At 38.6% G+C, this 17,477-nt stretch overlaps 1 long non-coding RNA gene across 1 annotated transcript; it reads right to left on the bottom strand.

Moving 5' to 3' along the window:
* Positions 1 to 508: 508 nt before the first annotated feature.
* Positions 509 to 16,054, bottom strand: LOC127016011 (uncharacterized). The gene is made up of 3 exons (XR_007766412.1): positions 15,934 to 16,054; positions 3,033 to 3,166; positions 509 to 690 (listed from the first exon to the last, which is right to left on the bottom strand). It is a non-coding gene; the product is annotated as an uncharacterized LOC127016011 (long non-coding RNA).
* Between the last annotated feature and the right edge of the window lie 1,423 nt (positions 16,055 to 17,477).

Below are 17,477 nucleotides of genomic sequence, written 5' to 3'. Positions count from 1 at the left end.
GATAGATATATATATATTTATGCATACTGATATATATGTACACACACACATAAAATGGATAAGAGATTCTAGTTCTAGATAATTAACTGGATACACGTGGAAGACATCTGGACCACCCAAATTCCTGCTTGGTTTCTATAATGTCTTGTTCCTTTCAACAGCTGAATCCTAAGTTATCACAGCTTTTTAGGCGTGCTTGCTGTAATTACTGTGGTGCTGGGACATTGTGGATCAAATCTCTGTAAGCCCTTTGGCTGCTTCCTCTGGGTGCTTTAACAATGATGGAACTGAAGTAGAGTTTTCCTTTATTGATATAAACCCTTCCTAACATACTCTGCTGGATAAATCAGGGTTTTTATCATCACCTAGACAATGTAAAATGACAAGGAGCGGAAAATAACATGGAGTCAGCGTGGCTGAGTATAGTATCTGTTGCCAGATAAAAAGCAATAAAAGAGCATAACCCAAAATATCCTACCAGTTGCAAAACTGCTGCAGATGACAGAGGCAATCCATGTGATGGCGTGCATATAGGTGTGTATATGTAGGCTGCGTCTGGCTCCTGCAGGACAGTGCACGCTGCTATACCCACTCTCTGTGTCAGGGGCTGAATTCCTTTACGTGCAGGTCATGATGCTGCCACCGCACCCTGCTTTCCTCCTACGCTGCTGCTACCGCTCTCATAGCTTCCTGAAATTTAAGAGGTGACTCAATTGGAAGCAACTTCATGTACTTCTCTGCACAAACATGAGGATGTGTGTTTGTAGACAGACAGCTGAAGTGTTCATTAGATTGCTTGTGTGAGAATCCCAGGCTCCTTCATTAAGGAAGCAGTTCTGGAGTGACAGCCTTGATTTACCTCGGCAACAAAAGGTTACAGATAACACTGATCAAACAACAATTGCTGGCACCGTGCATGTTGAGAGGTAGTTTCACGGTCAAAGATTAAACTAAGAGGCATTAGAGCTGTGCAGCGTTGACCAAGACTTTTAATCTCTTTACATATTATTATATACATATAACTACAAACCTCTGGAGGGATCCTTCTTCTTATAGGCTCTGTATGCTGCTGCATTTGATGTATCAAAAGGAAAATAACCTCACAACTAGAGGACAGTAGTTAGGTTTCATCAGGAGGAGAAGTTCCCGGTGCTGTACATTGCAATAGTGATGCCCAGCCTTCAGAATAACCAAGAACAGAGGCACTGCAAAGGGCCACCCCAGATAAAAGCTTCTCTCCTAATGGAGTGCAATTTTCTCTCCTTCTGTATGGCAGGGAACAAAATGTCATTCCCATTTGTTTCTCTCTTCTTCCCCCCCCCCCCCCCCCCCTTAAAGTTACTTAAAAAATGTCAAACTGTATAGGTGCATCTGTATTGTCATTTACAAAAGTAGAGATCCATGCCTAATCCTAGTATCTGATTTGTATCAGTGTGTGTCACAGGTATTTTCTGGTTGTTCTTTCTCCTTAAACTCTATTCGGTCTGTACTCATTCAAAGCCCATTTTTTTAAATAGAAAAAAACTTTCTGAGATTTCACAAGTCGCAGAAACAGGCCACTTTGAATTTTTTGTCAGTATTTGCAGGGCAGGTATTAAAGAAAGTTACTTTAAAGTATCCCTTTGAACAGCAGATCTGTTGAATGATTCACTTCCAGCTCATTTCTGCTAGAATTCAGATAAATGAATTGATTTTTTTGTTTCCTTTTTAATCTTATTTGAGTTTTGACAGATTGGTAATTATTTAGTCTTTGTTTCATGTTACGTACTGCTAACCATGGATTTGTTGGGGGTTTTTAATGTTGTTTTTAGAAAACAGAAGGTGTCAAACCCAAACTAGGTTTCATAACAATGCCATTACATAACCATCCAATTAGTCGCTCGTTCGCTGCTATTAATAGCGGCTTCCACATCTAAATCGCTTTGTGTAGTGCTACAATAACTGGCAAGAAGAGGCTTCACATTAGTTATTCATTCTCAGAAGAGAATAAATGAACTTCATGGAGAAGTATGAGATGCAGAATAATGTGCTGTTTATTAGTTGCCAGGCTGCTGCCTCTTCAAATGCGGTTTGCCTTTCTGGACTCACAGGAGATGTTCAGACCCAGTGGACTGTTGTTGCAAGCCTCGTATGTACATATATATCTTATGTGCATCTCATACAGAAGGCTACCAGAGACAGAGCTCAGACCAAGGTAGTCTGAAGCCAGAACTCAATTTTAAGTCTTTTTCTTCGGAATAGTATCTCTAAGTTGGTATTCTGTTTCATGTTTACATTGACTGACATAATGTAATTAACTCTCCAGTGATGGTGACGTTTTACTGTGGTTCAACTGGAGTTCTACCCCAAAGTTGGTTGTCATTGTCCTCCATTTCAGCTATTTCATAACGTCGGCTATTGCTGGTTGGACGTTTGTCATGCTGCAACCATCTGAGCACAGACACATACACAGAGGAATCTGAACTCTCTTCAAAAAAACTCAACTGGAGTTTTGCTCATATTGAGCTGCTTGAGCCGCTGACCACAGAATCTGATCCAGAATTTTTTGTAACTTTCTGTACAAGACTTTTTTTTTTCCCCAAAGGAGAGATCACATACGATTTCTATTTAAAAAAAAAGCTACTTTAAAAGTTGCAGCATGTGAGCTAGTTTGATCTTACATTCCTCTGTTCCTGAATTCCAACATGGAAGTAATGAATTAATGAAGAGATTTTTCCATGGCCTGATGACAACCTTCCACTCTTCATCACAGAAATTTCCTTTTATATCAGATCTCTCATCTGATATAAAGATGGGTCAAATTCAGATATATACATGCTTCTAAAATAATTTCTTCTGAGATCCATATTCTCCTCTCCTTGGGTATCTCCACTGCACCTGAATTTCAGACTGCTTGAGGTTTTGCATCTCTCATGCTCTCCATCTCTTCACTGTATCATGCTCCCCATCAGCTCCTGTCTATGGGGACACAACAGTCTCTTCCACTCCTTTTCCCTAGGCACAAGTTGCTTCAGAATTAAGGATCTACTTACATCAGTACTAAATGAGTTGCATAATTAATGGGCTTGACTGAATATTGATTCAGGTTTCTGTTTCTGCGTTGCTTCCTTGTTGATGTAGTTGTTCTTCAGACCCTCTTTACCTGACCTACAGATATATGTTCTCCCTGGGGAAAAGAAAAAAGGGAAAAAAAAAAAGAGAGAGAGATTTCCAGAGTCACCTACATGAGTTAGTTAAAACACAAAAAGAACACGCACATTCTTTCATGGGCATATTGAACCATACAGTGTAAATCACTAACAATGTTTTTTCTTTGGTCTGTCATTTCATTGCTTCCTCCTATCCATGTTACTGCTTTCCTCTCTCTTACTGTACACTATTTAAAGTTAATAATCAATGTAAAACTGAAATACGAAAATGTGAAATGTGAACTCTTTTTTTATGTCCCTACATAATCTCTAGTGTTCTGCACAAGTATAATCATAAATATTTTTCTTGTATTTTTCTTGCTGTCATGACAATGTATTAATTTTGTATGTCCACATATTAATCATCCATTTCAATGAGATTCGTGATATATTTGGCCCTTTCTTACACATTTATATACCTGCAGAATACACAAGAGACCCAAGCGACTTGCATACAAGGATGGTGAATGTGTGGTCTCTTCACCTTTCACATTCATGGCTAACTCCGCATGAAGCAAGTTATGGCTCTTTTGGGTTGCTGGTGGGAAAGTGGAGAAAAAATGGTTAGGCTCAAGATGAGATTACAGCACTTTTTGTACTTTCACACTGAAGGTACAACTACTCCACTGTGTGAAAATGAACAAATGTACAAATGGCAAGCTGAAAATCTGATATTGCCATTAATGGAATGGTATCTTTTGCTATCTAATGGAGATAAAGCTTCCTTGTGGCACAAAATTACTTCTCTCACTGCTTAGAGAACAGAACTAAATGCTGCTCCAGTGCCTGACTTCTTGCCCACCATTCATATTTCTGTCTTCCTGACTTCAGGACTAGGTAGAAAACAGCGGTCAAGTTTTCTTTCTGAAAAGACTGTAAAAGATACTGCCTTGATTTTGACAAATTTCATGTAAAAAAGGGGAGAAAACTAAATTAAAAGCAAAGGAAGAATCGAATAATAGATTTTCAAAACTTGGTAAGCCATTCAGAACTGGAACAGTCTGAACAACTCTGCATCCTGTCTGAGTTTCAAAAGAGACATTGCAGGATTGCATTAAATTAGGCTGCTATTCTCCCATTTTGCTGAAAAAATGAGTGTCATTTTTGTGTAGAATACCTGGGTATGATAAGCTTTAAAAATGGCTGGCAAAGTACTTGGCATAGAAAAGCAGGCTTCCCACTTAAACCCAGCGAACGAGATTCACCTTTGGTGTAGATCTGTCGAGTGAAAGACTTACAGAAAAATGACTGTGACCCATTTTGTTTTATAGAAAATGTGGATCTGATGCTCAGATAAAGAATCATATATTGTCTGAGTGCTCAAAGCTACTTATATGAGAGAAGATTGCTTTATAAGTAAGGATTTGTAGGATCAAACTAGCATAAGAGCATAAGAAAAGCCCTGCTGCGTCAAACCATTGGCCCGTCCAGCCCCGTATTTTGTTTCTCAGAGTGGCAGAAGGAAAAGCCATGCAGGCATTGGAGCACAGAGCCTAGTCCAGCGCCATCCCCAAACCACATGCACAGCTGACTTATAACAGTATCTATTATATATTGCATATATAAATAGTCAAGAGGGGGTGGGAAGAAAGCAAGGGGATAATGTGAAATTCTCCCGTTCACAGAGAACTATATTGTGTCTTAGAAGATGTCTTTAAAAGAAACCATTCAAAGCACTCACAAATAGTTCATTCGATAGTTTCCTGAACTCTTGATAGGAAGGTAACTATAGCCAGTGTTATAGCTGCCCATTTGGTAAAATACCCTAGTAGCCCACAGCAGGCATCACGTATATGCATGTAATCGTCTGGCTTACCCTCCTAGACAAACTCAGTTTTTATTCCACAGTGGTCTTGTTTGCCAGCCATCACCAATGGGTGTGTTAGTGGGAAGTGCAAGTGATGGGCTGTTCCTCAGCCGCAGCCATCACTTTTCTGAGCAGTAGCAGGTCAGCTGGGTATTTTGCAAATGAGAGAGGCATCGTGTAAGCTTTTGAGTGTCTTGATGCTGGCTTTATCTGCTTTGAATACAGCACCCATAGTATTTCAGACACAATTAAAAAAATATCAAACCATTCAAGCTGCTTTTCATCTGACAAACCTACAAGTGAAGGATTAATATGCCCCAAGAGATTCTGAGAGAGAAAAGCTTTGTGTTTAGTTCAACAGCAGTGCCAAAGGGTTTAGAAAGGCTGCTTCCTGAGTGTTAAAGTACAGCCTTCATCTGCATTTATAATTCACCATCTCTGGAAGTATGAAAAACAATAGCTCATGAATAAACCCACCCGTCATCCATAAAAGAATGTTTATCCATGATGTAAGATTGCTCCTTTACTTCAGGATGTGGAGACAGGACTCTAGTTGTATCGTTTCTTTTACCACCTTCCCAATCTCAGCTGAAAAATGATAAGACACCTATTTGACCTTGAAACCTCTGACTTGAGGAACAGATATTTTCTAGATGATTAAAGCAAAGTAGTTCTATGCAGTTCTCTGCCCTGCCTGCAGTCATTTTCAAGGTTTACTCATTTCTTTTCAACGCAAAAAAAAAAAAGAATAAAACCACCAAGTATCAGTAATGGTGCTGGCTTTACCAATTACGCACATTTTGGGAAGCTCACAGAAACATTACAAGTTCCTGGTGTGAAAAAGACACATGCTAATAATAAGAAGGAGAGGGCTTCGGTTGAGACTTAGACACTTTCTCATAGTGTGTTGTTCTTAACAGGTAGGGTTGAATATCAGTCCCTAATATTTTTCCCAGTACAGCACATTTGCTTTGCCTTTCAGAGCATTTTTTTAAGGTGGATGAGTATGTTTAATAACTGACTGCTCGTAAGGGAATTATCTCATGTGTCTCTATAGAAGAAAAGCACATGCTTTTATACAAATTATGTATAAGCAAATGCCATAGTTGAAGTTATGGGCATTACAGATACTGCTTGTCAGTTGAAATTTTTGATCAAGTTGAAACTTCAGGTTACGGTAAGCTAGTGAATGGAATAACACGAACCAGGGAGATTCAAGGTAGAAGTAGCTCCCAGTTTTCCTAACGATTAAACAGGAGGCAAACTGCTCCAGATCCAAATGGTTATCTTTTGATGCTCCTAAGACAACACCGGCTGCTCTTCTCAAAGGTATTTTCATCGTATCTGAGTTGCTAGGCTTAGTTCAGAGGTGACTGCATGAAACGTAATGGTCCGTTTTATGGCAGGAGACAGGCACGGTGAGCTATTGATCTCTTCTGGCTTTAATAGCTGTGACCAGAGAATTTAAATGTTGCCAGCAGGTAATGAGTTTATCACCGAGAAGCTGGCTTTTTAGGGGAGCCTGGGTTCAGTCCTGCCTGTGATTAATTGCCAGCTTTCCAGCCAAGCCTTCTGGAGAGGTTATCTGCTGAGAGCTTGAAAACTACCTGGTCATCATTAAAACTGAAAGACCTCATTTAGAAAGATAGCGGTAGGGAATGAATGGGCTCCCATAGGAAATCCTGGATCAGAGAAAATAATCCAGTTGATATGCAGTTCGAAGGTATACAATCTGCAAGGATAATCATGCAGGAAAGAGATAACCCCTACAACAGATCCGAAGCCAAGAGATGATTGGCATGTTAAGCTTGTGGCCAACATTTTTAGTTAAAAACTAAAAATAAAAAACTAAAAATAGAGAAAAATATTTTTAAAAATTAAAAAACAGTGTAAAAAAACTGGACTCTATTTCCTGTTGAGCCAGGAAAAGGTTTAGTCTTTCTTGATAAAAAATATGAAATAATTGAAGAAACATTGAGGCTACTGCTGTACAGAAAAACATGTTTATAAGGTCATTATATATTTGTATAAAGGACTATTTTCAGCTCATGAGTTTTATATTCAGATACGTTTTCTCAGCAAAGATTCATCCAAGTATTCTTGATAGAATTTTTTAAAGATTTTGGGGGGGGGGGGGGAAGTATTATCTCTAACAAATTTTACACTGAATAAATTGATTATGATATTCTATAGCGGCCTAAAACAAAAAGACTGCTTGCCACCTAAAATGCACAAATGCACAAGATGAGTTATAATGCTACCAAATTAATGGCCTCTGAGAGGCTAAACGGGAAACAGGCTGATGAGAGCAAAGCGTGTAGAACAAAAGTGGTTCTATTTCATGCCACCAACATCAGTCTGTATTCGCTCACTGTCCCATCTTTAATTAATTTAGAAATACGCTTGCTTAACTGAGTATTTGCTAGTTTGTTTCTTTTTGATCAGATTCATAAAAATGAACAGAATGGATTAAACCTATGAAACTGCAATGTGGATGACAAGATTTGAGGCAACAGGAAATCTCAGCAAGAAATTTATGAGCTACTTGTTTTTCTTCCCAATTTTTCTTATCTGATTCCTTTGCAGGTAAGCCTGCCTACAGGCTTTGTCTTTGTTCTCGGCATGCCACACACAGGAATTAACCGTATAGGACTAGAAGGATGCTTCTGGGCCATATTAGCCTTTTATAATATGGCCAGGCTTCACCTCTCATCTTCCTCTGCTAATCAGATTAAAATTCTACTCCATGCCAATACAACATTAACGGTTAGAAAACTTTGCTTAATATCCAGCCTATACATATCCATTTTCAGCTTGGAGCCATTTGTTCTGTTCCAATGTTGTCCCTTAATTTCCATTAAGCTCATCCCCAAATGCTGTTAATACCACTTCTGCGTTGAGAGTGCAATTGTATCCTCTTTCAGTCTTTGTTTTTAGTCTCTGATCAGAAGATAGGTTTTCCTTTTCCCTGTCATCCTCGAATCTTCCCCTGGCAGCTGTTCAGATTGATTTTCTCTTTCTCAAATGTGGTAAAGCCAAATTCTACGTATTACTTACAATTACATGTCTAAATCTCATTATAATTATAATTTGGGGGGACATCTCACCAGCCCTTCTCTATTTCTGCTTAAAATACAAAAACATATTTATATCTATATATATTCTGATAAATTCTAGCACCACAAATCCCATATAACCATCACCTGAATAAGATAAAGCCAAGCCTATCTCCAAATAATTCTTTCCAAGTGATGAAGGAAACTAGATGCTCAGATATCCAACCAGAGACAGCCAAGATTCAACGGGGATTTAGTCCAGAAGAGGAGACTCCCCCCTCCCATGAAAGAAAAGAGAGTTTGGACTGTGGCATGAGTAGAGTAGACCAGATTTTGGTTCATCAAAGTTTTTCCTCTTACCTGTGTTCTCCTTTTAGTTGTGAACAGTGATAGACAGAAAGAAATTGTTTCTGTGGGAAACGGTTGTGTTTCTGTCCCCCATTTTGTTTAAAAAAATACAATCTACATAGCAGTTTTTTCCATTTAGTGAAGTAGTAGACCACTTCACTGTATATATATTGCATATATATACACTGATATATATCCTACTGATATATTTCCTAACTAATCATTTCTTAAAAATAGTCTCAAGTTTCTGCTGTACAGCTTGTAATGAAATACCATGGCCCCAAATCCCATTTTTTTCTGACTTTAGCAGTGTATTACTGTATTTCCAGGGGAGATATACATGAGTCTGATTGTGCAATAATAGCTGTTCAGGGATTTACAACCCTTGCTATCTCTTTGTTACAAAGGTACCTGCCAAACATGTGAGATTTTCTTTCAGGAAAAACAATTAGCCATGCACAATGAAATCATGGATTATTGCTATTTTGGAACTTTTCCGAACTTTTGGCAGGGTTGCTCTGGAGACCCATATAACGTCTCGCTGCAAGCCTCTTGATGGTTGGGACCCTATAAATATCAAGGTCAAGAGCAATCTCTGCTTATAATTGTCCAAAGAAATACGTTTCTGGTTCCTTTCATGATGTCATTGACCTTGAGAAAAATAATTGCTAAGGTTAAAACGTCTCTTGGTGATCTGTCGAGCAGTAAAACTGCTTACTCACAGTCATGACAACCCCCCCAGGGCCAGTATTTGTGACCTGGCAACTGCCTGATTGCAACTATTAGTTTTGGAGGTTGGATGGTTTAGGAAAGATTAAGATAAATTCTCTGCATTGATCCCAGATTGAGAGGAGCAATGCCACTTTTTTATTTGGAGATGGATCTGTGGAAATCATTTTCAAATACTAGTAATTATTCATGAGCTGAAAACAATCGCTAATTCCTTGCAGCAGCAGAATTTTCTTATTTAAAATGAACATCATTGTTCAGAAATAACTCCCAAATTACCATGTCATTTGCTTTCCCCAGAAGGTATTAAATGTGATCAGGGTGCTCATATAGGGAATCAAATAAATGATAGAAAATTAGTCCGTAGCAAACAGATTGACTAATAGGAGTTTTGAAGGGAATGAAGAGATGCACAGGGCAAGTTTGCTTTCTTGACTTGGTTTTAGGCTGTGCAGAAAGTATCTCAGAAGGCTGACATGGAGGATTGGAGTGCAGAGATTTATGATGTGCAGCCATGGACTGCTGAGCATCCCAACCTGAGAGAGTTTAGCGTGTCTTACAATGAACTGAGATTAATTTTAGATTCTGCAGTAAAAAAATAAACCAGCAGGAGTATGAATGGTTTTCCTTGAACACGGACATGTGGTCGGTGTATAGGAGTGTTACGTTTCTGGAGCTAACAGACAAGTCTGTATCGATAATAGTGTGCATTGGCATTTATGGCCTCATAATTACCCAATAAAATTTCAGATAGCTCAGAAGAACATGGAAGAAAAGAATGTTTAAAGGATCCTATTAGAAATCCTCCCTGTCCCACAGGAAAAGAGAAAATCCATAAGTGCACCATTGGCTGTGTAAAAAGTTTTAAAGCGTCTTGGATAGTTCTTGTGGTGAACTAAGGGTACAGTGGTAAGGAGACCCTTAAGCCAACACAGAATGGAAAAGTAGAAACAGGAAAGAGCAAAAAATCCCTTAGCAGGAGTCAAGATGACAAGAAAAATACCGAGGAATCACTTAGCAAAAGTGAAGATGTACTTTAAATCTATTGCAGTGGATAAATAAAAACAATTGGAATTTCGTATTAGTTAGCATGCATCCATTTTAGCTAGTATCACTTGCATCTGGTGGGGTCTTGGGGGTTTGTTTGGTTGGTTTTGTTCTTTACAAATGAACTGTTAAATCACTGGTTGGAGCCAGAATCAAGTGGGTAAAAGGGAAGTAATATCAGTACCCTATAAAAAATGTAGGTAATCATGTCCTGAGATGACAACAAACTGGATACTTACTGTCTTGAACAAAGCTCTACAGACTGAAGCACAAAGAGGAATTCATCATTAGTTTCTGCTACAAGAACATCCTTGAGCACTAAGAGTAGGAGTAAGTACCTGCCTGTAGTTTGATGGCAGCCTCAGGCCTCTACTACTGAAACAGCCTTAGGATTTCTACAAATTACAGAAGAGTCCCCAAACTCAAAAAGCCATTTCCAACACTGAATAATGGTGTATTTTAGTTGGTGTTCAAGAGACAGTTTTACAAGCCAAAAACAATTTCATGCAAAATGAGACGTGAGAAAAAGAATTAACTGAAGAAAGTGACAGACAAATTGAGAACTTAATAAAAAAACTTCTAGTAGATGCCCCCAAAACCACAAGCTTGGGCTGAAAAAGAAAACTGCAGGTTAAAAAGTAACCTGGCTTTGAAAGAAATGAAAGTCACAATAAAGCAAGATAAATATTGCTACTTTCATTTCCGTGGAAGTCAGGCTGCACCTTTAAACAGCATACCCTTCGTTCCCAAGCACAGGCTAACCCATGCAACAGAAGAAGGAGAAAGTGATAGCAGTGAATATAAGTGAAAATTTGCACTTTAAAGAAAGGGAAGCAAAGGGCACAAAAATATGTATGTGGCAAGCAGAGCTGAAACACTGAAAGCTTTTAAAATGTACTCTTGGTCCCTATGCTGTCCATGGCAGTTTCAGACCAGTTTGGGAAGCAGTAACAGGAGTTCTCTCTCACACCACCCCAAAAGCACTTTGTTTCCAGGAGTTATATGTCCAGCAAGGTGAGAAGTTGTGAAATATCAAGGGTAGGTTGCATATTAGAAAGCAAAGAACAGCAGCCTTCCTCTTCTGAAAGGTAAAAATGAAAATGTCATTTTGAATATAGAAAAATACAGACAATTTCAGTAAATACAGCTGTCTGGTAAAAAGGCCCAGTGCCTGTTTTGAGCTTATTAATGTCAATGGCAGGTTTTTGAATCTGACAATGAGTAGAGACAGTCCTTTTCTGGGTTGATGTAAAGGTCTGTCCCTTGGACAGGGTAAAATTTTTCAGTGATGCCACGGGGTGACCTTCAAAGCTGTCCTTTCCAGAAAGAACTGTAAAGGATCTTCTGATATACTGGAGTCTCGAGTACAAGGTTAGCAAGAAACCAACACACGCAGTGCTTGGCCCAAGCTCTTTCCTCTTGCCCGAGTCAATTATATATAAATTAAATTGGACTCCTATGTTCTCCTCATCTCTTCTCACAGCCTTTCATCAAACAGTTATTTTACATAAATATTTCTTTCCTCTATCACTTGCTAATGTTTGTCGGCATTAGCTGAAGTTGTCAGCCCAAGGTGAGAGTCAGCTAAGAGAAAGAAAATCGCAGAGCAGGACCACAAGGCTGCCCATTTCTTCTGAACTTGATGCTTTATTTCAGCAGCTCTGCTGGATCCCACTCTTTCAAACCTTCACATTTCTTGCCAGCTCAGAGGCTCCAATTTCAACATTTTCTTTACGGTAACTCCTAGTTGTGGCAAGCCAAATGTACATATTTTTCAACATAGATAAACCCCCTTCACTCGCATCTGAGAATAAGACTAATATGTGAGCATTCAATACATCTTACTATTAACATGGATACAGACAAGGCAGCCAAGTCAATAAATTACATGAGATAGGCTTCTCCCAGAGGACGAGAAGGAAGTAAATGAATAAAGGTACATATGTTGGGTGAGGCTGAGTCCCTAACAAGACATCTGCGAAAGGAAGAGAATAAATCTTTTCCTTATTCTCAGTGGAACTGCATTTATCTTGCCTAAATTAGGCTTTTCTTACCTATTGCTTTTCCCCCATGAGCAAGCAAATAAAAACTGTAGGAAGGACAGAAAGAGGAGAGCCACAGCCAAGGTAGAATGTAAAAAAAAAAAAAAAAAGATGTAGAAAATTATGCTTTCAGAACACAAGACAGTTAAGATATCGTGATTAAGCAAAGCACGGCTCCTCTCTGAACAGTTTACGACTTTACACAGCTTACGCACTACATTTTCTCTGCCCAGAGCCAAACAGCTAAAATTAATCCTTTACAGAGCGTTTTATCAAACAAGGAGGATGAGGTGACTGTCGTGAAGAGTCGACCCTCACTTGCAGAGCCACTTTCTCTGTCAGTCACTGAGTCCTGGTGCCTCCTTAACGCAGCCCTAAGGGCAAAGATCTGTTTATTCCTCCCTCCCACTCTATTCGCTTTGAATATCTGAAGAAGAAACATATTCCATTTTCACTCATGTAGTGTACAGACTGTATCTCGTGTTCAATAACAGAAAGACACAATCACTTCTTATGTTCAGGGTGCCCGGTTCACTCTTACACATGTAGAAATTCCTGTGGTCTGTGTCACGCAAATGTTTCTTCATTGTGGAAGTTTCTTTATAAGGTGCTGACAATTAGTGATCTGCTAATCTAATAATACAAGAGGGTATGTTTGTACCCTCATAGCAGAGCAGGCAAGAACACCATGACGCATTCATATGTGCCTTACGTGGGTGGAAAGTGTGGATTTAGAGGGGACCTTCACAGGCTTCAAAGTGTAACCTTCAGAGCCTGTACTCTTCGACAATGTTGAGGCATGTTAATAATCTCTTATGAGCAAATGAAACACAATGCAGAAACAGCAACAAAAATTATTCACAGATTTCTTATCCAAATGCTGTTTACATTTGTTGAAATCCCATTCTACTGCAGTCAATGAGATCTACCTTTTCTATTTCTGCTAAAAAAAAGAATATCTCTCTCTCTCTCTCTCCGCGCCCCCCCCCCCATCTGTCCATCCATCTATCCATCATCTTCTGATATATCATAGCACCACAAATCCCTATAACCATCATGGGATTAACACCAAGTAGGACCCAGCTAGTACCGTCCTTCCTCATCATCATGCATCCCCTGGGAAAGCCTGAGCCTGAAGCCAGGCAGAGGCCCCAGCGCCGGGCGCAGCTGCACGCCCAGAAAAGCTGGGGCTCTGGACATTCAGCAAACTTTCTCGAGCCCTGACTGAACCCTCGCCATCTCAGGAAGGTCAGCTATTTCCTTCTGCCTTGCTTTGCGATTCCCACAGCCCTTTCTCGTCAGTCCTCTGCGGTGGTCCCAGTCTTCTCTTCCTTTCTCATTTCCCTTCTATTGCATCTTACAATCCCCTCCCAGGTAAACCACCCTGGAGCAGAGGAAATAAGCCCGAGCGCCCGGCGATTTTACTGCTACAACGCAGTTCTCCTTGACCTGGCCTTCTACCACTTTCCCCACCCAATTTCTATTTACAGCTTAAACTCTTTGAGGCAGGAGCTGTCTCATACTCTATGTTTTCACAATGCCTAGCACAATAGCGATCTATTTTGTGACCTTCAGATGGTCTTTTTCTTTTTTTGTCCTTTGCTTATATAATGCATATGATTCATTAATATGAAGTCTTCCGTAACACAGAACATCTGTTTTTGTTTTTTATTTTTTCCTTATTCTGTGAAGTTGTCAAGTCAGCTTTGGGATATTTTGTCTAAACTTGATCCTTAGAAAGTTGATGTAACTAGGATGGGAAATCCTTTCCAATTTCATCTTTCAGGGATAATCCCGTGTTGGTATACGCTATTTCCTGATTAGATGTTTGTATTAGGAGAACATCTTTCTTCGTAGTTGGGTCTTTCGTTTAGTTTTGGAAAAGATAATCCTTGGGTCATTAACACTTTCTATGGTCCTGTTGAGCTTGGCAGAGTTTTCTTTCCTTATATTTCACAGCAATTTTTTCCCCTATGTATATTCCCTTGAAAGGTTTCCTCCAACTGTTTTGTATTTTAATGCTGGGATGAGTCTCTGTATCTTGGGTGATGTGGCCATTTCTACATAGGGCAGGATCTGTTTTGCCTTTCAAAATATGCCAGCTTTGCAAATTAGAGGGTAATGATTTATAGCCCAAATGCTGCTAACTCTCTCATTACTGGTCAAACAATGACTTTTTTCAAATGTCAGATAACAGATGGTGAAGAGAAATTTTATTTCCTCTTCTCCAAAACTACCATTTGAGCTAGCAGGGAAAAAGTGAGAAGAGGGGAGAGCTGGACACAGGCAGATTTTAAACATATTTGGTTTTAATCAGCATTTAAAACCTGACCAGTTCTATAGTTAATTGCAATTTTTTTCCCTATTTTGGTCAAAATTTCATACTCTGAAATCCGATTCAAAATCAAAAAACTGTTTAATACTTTATAAAGTTCATCTGCTTTTGTCTTTAAGACGTAGTGATGCCAGAATACAATTGGTAAGTTACTCTAAGTTTTTAATCATGAAAAAAAAATTAAGCTTCGTTGTAAAAAAGGTGTTTATATTTTTTCTTAGCAAGGAATTGCTATTGCTACAATTTCCTTGTAGCAAAGTGTTCTGTTCTAGGAAGATGAGATAAACAGCTGAAAAAATGTCTATGGGATACACTTCGTAATCCAGAATTTTATGTATTGTCTAGAAACATTACCCAATATGTAAACGTTGCATCATGTAAGAGATAATTAGTACTTACATTACGCCTATGCAAATGGATACGTATATTTTCGTCCGTTGTCTGTCTCTTAGATTATTACATTGCTGGTGATACAAGGTATCCCAAGGATAACATACTTGAAAAGTACAGTTTGTAGCAGACACGAAACGGTGGGTGAAATTTAGCTCAGACTGAGCCCTGTTTGATTTGGACATGGGTGATACTTCTGAAGGGCTGAAACTTAAGATGTTTCCTGTTGCTGTAACCTTCACCACAGCCTTCGTTTTGATATCTGTGTTTTATTCTGAATACAGGCAAGGAGTAAGACACTGTATTCAGCTGGAGTCAATAGCATCTACACAGTGACTGACAATACAGTCTGTTTTATGACTGACAATACAGTCTGAATATCTCTGATAAGACTTGGTCCAACTAGATGATAGGGTTAAATGTGTGTTTCTTCTAACTGAAATTTGTATCCATCATGAAATCTTTATAACAAACTTTACGATTTTAAGTCTTTATCAAGATCTCTGTTGATGGTATTAGGAATTTTACTTGAATATATATTGAGTAATTGTTAAATATTGGATGTTTATAAACTGCCTTGACCTTGAAAGTAACTATGTATTTTATTGGGAAGCAAAGTAATTGATTATGATAATAACCATAATAACTATGTAATTGATTGTATAGTGGAAGACATCTTAATGTATATATCTTGCTATCACAAAAAATTTGTATGTAGACAAAAAGAAGAAGAAAATGATAGAAAAGTCCTATCTAAGAAATGCATGTTATTGCTATGCTACGAGCCACAAGATTCAAAGAGTACCTGAAATTCCCTGGAGACATGAGAACCAAGACTGAATAGATTATTCATCTGCCTTTTCTGATGTGTTTGCCGAGTTGTTTTGTTCAGAGAACAAGGAAAATGTTTGTTTTATTCTTATAGTTAGTGTTGGAGATTTTAGTTCTCATTTTTATAGCAAAACTCTCTTGTCACTTCAAATGCACCCACCTTTTGCCTGTTCTCAATAAATGTCCCTCAGGAGTAATGAAAATGTTCTGTCTCATTTTTGAGCAAACCATGGCAATATCTTCTGTTCAGTTCTGTTCCAAAACTTTCCATTAGTGGAATCTGAATCTCTTCTTTGCTACCTTGATGGAAAAGGACAGGAAAAGATTTAAAATTTGTTTAAGTAATTTAAATAACAGCAGCAATTTTTCATCTTTCTCAGCTGCCTCAGCCAAAGCGTATCCTAATGCTCCTCCAAATACTTGTATTCTCCCCTGCATATTTAGCTGATGCTAGCAGATGCTTAGCCTGCGTGTCAGCCCTCCGGGGATGGAGCCATAAATGTCTTCCTCAAAACTGCATCAAGTACCATTCCCCTCACAGCAAAACTTAATGACTTCACATAGGAATCAAAAAAACAAATGAGGCCCCTCACTAAGAGGAATTCAAGTTATAGTTTACTTTCTTATCCTGGCTTGAACTCAGCCTTCTGCAACCACTGCAAGGCTTTCTCTCTTTAAAATTCATGTATTCTGTGGATGGTGCTCGTAGCATCTTACTGACAGGGATGAAAGGCAACAGGGAAAAAACAAGCCCTGAACAACCATTTTATGTGATCACCTTGTATAGAGTAGATCTGTGACCAAAAAAGGGAATCATTTTCCATTAAACTGAAGGCAGACAAAAATAAGAGGATTGAATAAAATAAGTCTACCTACGGGAAATAAATGGCCTGAATGGACTATGTACTGTTCTTATTCAAAGTGGAGAGTTACGTTTATAGCAGTTGGCACACGATTGTGTGTGGTGCTAAGTGTTTTGTCAGTGTTTACAGGGTGGGGCAAAGCTTAAAATGTGCTAGAAAGCAGAGGGTAAATGAAAAGATATGAGTTGGTTTTGTTGGGGTTTTTTTCCCTGAAAACCCAGTTTTAGAGCTAATCCTATGTTTTGTGAGAACCTGATTCACGATTTCTGCGTGACCAGGTTTGGCAAGACTCAATGTTCATTACCAGCGCAGTGTTGCTGTGAATGCCACTAACAGTATCCTGAGTGGTAAAACAAAAAAAAGATGAATGATACGTTCTGAAGATTGAAAATTTACTAAGGAAATTTGACTTGAGGAAAACATGCAAATATATTTTCTGTTAATTTTGGTGACATAGATAAATATGAAACTCAGTGCAAAAAAGTTTGTTTTGTAAGGTTGGCTACACTGTTAATTAAAAAAAAAAACAAAAACCAACAGATTATAAATACCAGATCTTCATGTAATGTAATTCACTTTCCTTCCATTGATTTAAGCAAGTATTAAATCGACTTAAAGGCAGCTATGCCAACTTCTATCACCAAGGGGTTTGGTTCTGAATATGTAAGAACTTGATTTCTTAAAGTCTTTTATATTTATCGTTCCAATGGTGCATAGAGAGGCTGATCACATCTCAGCAATGTGCAGCCTGCCAAACAAATGAACAAAACCCAAGTCCCTCACCACATGACCTCAGTTTAGATCATTCTGTGTGGGGACACATATGGATATAGAAGTACTT

Source organism: Gymnogyps californianus, chromosome 4 (assembly GCF_018139145.2).
Source record: "Gymnogyps californianus isolate 813 chromosome 4, ASM1813914v2, whole genome shotgun sequence".
NCBI lineage: Eukaryota > Metazoa > Chordata > Aves > Accipitriformes > Cathartidae > Gymnogyps > Gymnogyps californianus.
This window is presented reverse-complemented; position numbering and strand designations above follow the sequence as displayed.